This window comes from Hydra vulgaris, chromosome 12, assembly GCF_038396675.1.
Source record: "Hydra vulgaris chromosome 12, alternate assembly HydraT2T_AEP".
In the NCBI taxonomy this organism is placed as follows: Eukaryota; Metazoa; Cnidaria; class Hydrozoa; order Anthoathecata; family Hydridae; genus Hydra; species Hydra vulgaris.
This window is the reverse complement of record NC_088931.1, coordinates 62,063,418-62,068,442: the sequence shown is the minus strand read 5'-3', so window position 1 is coordinate 62,068,442 and position 5,025 is coordinate 62,063,418.

Sequence of the window (5,025 nt, the reverse complement as noted above, 5' to 3'; positions counted from 1 at the left end):
AGTAGAATGTTTAAGTTGAAAAGAAGAAATAAAAGCTTCCGAACTTTTATTCCAGAAGGAATAAAAGCTTCTAAGATGTGTATTTATGTATACATAAAATGGATACAAACATATATGTTTGCTATTTATTTAGATGCTGGCATACAACATCCTTACATAATCATTTAAACTTTAGTATTTATATGATGTAGTAATTTCCAAAAAAGCAGATGATCAGATGGATGTATGGTGTGACTCTAACAAGACAAGAAAAAGAGACAAATTCTTAGACGAATTAGAAAAAAACGTTGTATCGAACCACGTTTTTTAGAAAAGACCAAAGTGATTTAGGTATCAGCATGTAGAGAGGTTGCAGCTTCAGGAAAAAATGGTAGTGGTATAACCATTAAAACTTGAATATACTTAAAGATGTATAAATGTTTATGCAGCCCCGGTCACAAATCCCCAGTTGTATTTTATCAAATCCGTCTCCGGCTCCGTTCAAGTTTCAACCCCAGTCGCTTACAAACCCCCCTCAGGTCAGATTTTGTGTTATCGGTTGAGAATGAGGCGTAAACTTCCTATTAAATGCTCTTCCACGATGTTCTATGATAAGACCGTAAGGACTTCTTGGGACACCTAAAAAAGAAAAAAGAAAAAAAACTACATTGCAGTTTTTGCCAACTTAAAAAAAAAAAAGGGTTTTCGTTCCTTAAAATTTGCCGAATAACTATTTAAATTTGCCGAATAACTTATCTAAGGATCCACGTTTATAAAGGGTCCACGTTTGCCAAATGACTTGTCTAAATGAGTCAAATTTGTCGACTAAACGAACAAAAAAATTTTAATGATGGGGGGGGGGAGGGTATCACACCTACCCACACCTCTCCTTCGCGCCGGCCTTACCTATCTTTAAAGGTGATGAATTAAATACTAGCGACTATAGTTATAGAAAATACCGAATAAAACTTTACTACTATAAATAAAAAACTTGTGTATTACATTGTATATTGTATGCAACGTTGTATACAGCATGTATCTAACAGGTTTAAACGTAATAAGATAACTTTAAATATTATTAAAACTAAATGGGCTTTCCCCCTTTCGTATGTAAGAAAGCAATTTTTACCAGTAAACTTGGTACAAAATTTTATTGATGAAATTGAAATAAAAAGTGGTTCCTTTACAAAATTCTTAATCTCGATGAAAACATCTCCTGGAATCAACGGATTGATAATGTGTCTACTAAAATATTAAAAAATATTGGTATTTAATATAAAGCTCAAAGCTACTTTAATAAAAATTGTTTAAGCCAACTTTATCACTAAATTATCCACAGTTAAATAAATTATGCTAATACTATTTGGGAAAGTACTTTTAAAAGTTTTCTAAAAATTCATTAAATTTATTTGAACTCAATGCATTTAAAGTTTTATTTTTTGTATGTTTATGGAGAAATAATCTAATCCTACCGTTTTTATTATTAATTTCAAGCTAAAACCTAACAGCAAATACGAAATGAGAAAGATAAATTTTTAAAATGAGTTGTCACACAAGTTTTAATCAATTACGCATATCTTAAATATAATATGGAGTAATATTATGTGTGTATGTGTGTATGTATGTGTGCGTGTGTGTGTGTGTGTGTGTGTGTGTGTGTGTGTGTGTGTGTGTGTGTGTATGTGTGTATGTGTGTGTGTGTGTGTGTGTGTGTGTGTGTGTGTGTGTGTGTGTGTGTGTGTGTGTGTGTGTGTGTGTGTTAACTAAATATTGTATTAATTATATATGGCATATACAATTATGCTGTGAAATATCAATGTAGGTGAAATAAAAAAATTTGAATTTTTTTATTTTTTTTGAATTCATACTAAATTATTTTAAATATAAATTTTGTTTTGCATTAGTAATTTACATATACTTTAGTTACTTAATCCTTTTATTTCAAAGACACCTACATATCTTATTACATGTTTAAACTGGGTATAATAATATACATTATACAGATTTTGGATGCTGGCATAATTCCAACGGAAGTTTTTATGTTAAAAACTACGTCGGCAAGCCAAGATAGGTCCGCAGCGTTTTTAATCCATCAATATTGCTTATTGGGCTAGAGCCGGCTTTGAACCTCTTGGTTCTGAACTCTAACCATATGCCGCAGCTGCATAGTTACATTGATGTTTTACGGTTGCATTTGGTACATAAACTGTATAATCAAGTGGGTGCTGTTTATGATGTAAGATTTGGGATTGTTATAATAGTTACACCGTTCTCTGGTTCTAAGTCAATGAAATCAATTTACATAAGTGTATCATGTTTATCTAGTATCACCTGGTGTTTATGTCGACACCTGACCGAGTTGGGATGATAACATCGGATCGCTATAGTTTTTGTCCGTTCGGAACTGCGTTAGATCGGCTAAGGTTTAAACAAAACCTTTTGGATAACTGCAGTATTAATAAATAAGCGTAAATTAATTTAAAAAAATAAATAACGATTAAGCTATTAATAGTAATAAATCAAATAAAAACACACACACAAAAAAAAAACACTCAATTAATAACAACAGCGAGCACCAATAAAAATAATTAGCAACAACAGCACAAATAACAACAAACTTTACGCGAACAAAAAGGCAAGCACAAAAACTTCTACAAAATAAAATAAATTTTATTTGTTATTCTTAGCGGAAACAGAATAGTGTGGAAAATTTGTACAAAACTAAAACAAAGACTACATAATGAAAAGGCAAACGCAAAAACTTCTACAAAATAAAATAAATTATAATTGTCATTTATAGCGGAAACAGAATAGCGTAGAAAATTTGTAGCGATTTATTTTTTCTTTTAGTAAACTAACTAGCTAGTTCTTTTTATTATTATTTCGAACATTTTTCGAACATCTTCTCTTTTAATTTGTTACTTTGCTTTTTATTTGTTTTATTTTATTAAATGTATTTGTTCGTTTTTACTTTTTTATTCTTTAAAATAATTTCTTTTGTTTTTCCTTTTCTCTTTTTTCCCTTTTCACCGTTAAATAAACGCTTTCGCCTTTTCACCGTTAAATAAACGCTTTCGCCTTTTCACCGTTAAATAAACGCTTTCGCCTTTTCACCGGTAAATAAACGCTTTCGCCTTTTCACCGTTAAAAACACGCTTTCGCCTTTTGCGATGTCATCGCAAAGGATTAATGCAAGTTAATACGTTTATGACTATTGTAATTTAACTTTCAGTTTCAGGCTTTCATTTCTAATTTATAGAATTAATAATAAAACCAATAATTTATTAAAGAAACTTAGAAATAAAACTATTTATTTATAATAGAAACTCAGAAATAAAACAAATAATTTATGATAGTAACTAAGAAATAAAACTAATAATCGAATAAACAACGCAAAAAGTTTGCGTCGTAACAACCTCACGATGGGTAACATGCAAAATTACAAAAATTGAATAAATCCCAAAATCACAATCAAAGCCAACATAAGAGACTACAGAAGTTTCAAGTAAATTAATAATGATGGCACAAACATTTTGTAACTATTTTCCACAGAGTTCTTTACGCTTAAAGAATAATCATTTAAATTTAAAAAATATATTTGGAGTAAACTAATACCAATTAATACAAAAACATTAGAAGCTTTTAAATTCAGAAATGTTGTTAAAATATTCATCGCAAAACAATTAAAGTAACTGAAACCAAACAAATCAGTTTGGATAAATGAACTTCCTTCAAGAATGTTGAGAGAACGTGCATTTTACATTGCAATACCGTTATGTCACATTATAAATTTGACTTTAAAGTTTGGGATTGTATCAAATGCTTCAAACAACAAAAATTATTTTATTTTTTAAGAACTGTTAACACATTGTACTCCTGAAAATTATAGACCCACATTGATAACTTTAATATTTTCAAAACTATTAGAAAAAGCAGTTCACGCTCAATTGATAAATTACTTTGAAGAGCTCAATCTATTAAGTAAATACCAGTTTGGCTATATATATATATATATATATATATATATATATATATATATATATATATATATATATATATATATATATATATATATATATACATATATATATATATATATATATATATATATATATATATATATATATATATATATATATATATGTTTATATATATATATATATATATATATATATATATATATATATATATATATATATATATATATATATATATATATATATATATATAATATATCATTGTTTTAAACACAGTTAGTTGGTATCATTTGGCAAGTGTACGTCTATTAAATATGTCTTAGCACGTCTTTAGAATAAAATTCGTCACAATTTTTTAGTTGCAATAATTATTCATTTATTTTAAATAAAAGCTATTTTTATTATTTATTTTAAGTATTAATAGCTATTTTTTGTGGGTTATTTTAGCAATTATGTAATTTTAAGAAGTGTGTAGAATAAGAGAAGGCCAATGCGCGGAAAAAGAAGTTGAGCGTGGTATTTGAAATTGGAATTTCTCGCTCATAAGGCAAGCGCTATACCACAACACCACAACCGCGAGAAAACTTGAAGTTATAAATCCGTTATCTAAAGTTTATTAGTATAAATACTTTCAATCTAAAAGAAATGAAACAAATAATGAATTATAATTTTTTACGGTATAATAGAAACTTTATATAGTCTACTCTGGCATTTCATGGACTATTTCATCCCTAAAAACTCTGGTTAATTGACTAAAAAAGTCATTAATAAAAAAATTCGGAGTCCGGTGTCCAATGACTCCCTATTTTTTAATTCCGGGATCAGAAGTCCCGGTGAATGAAATAAGTGGTGGACAAAAAGATGCTCAGGTTTCCTCCCTCAGAAGATTATAGTTGATAAAAAGCATATGCGAAACAAGAGTTGTAGCTTATGAAATTACTTTCTAAACTATATTTTCAAGAATTTTCAAGAACATTTTAAAAATTTTTTATAAAACCACCAATTTAGCTAAAAAAAATAATTTTATTGAACATGCAATTATCCAATTTGTACGAGAAATCTCTAATTC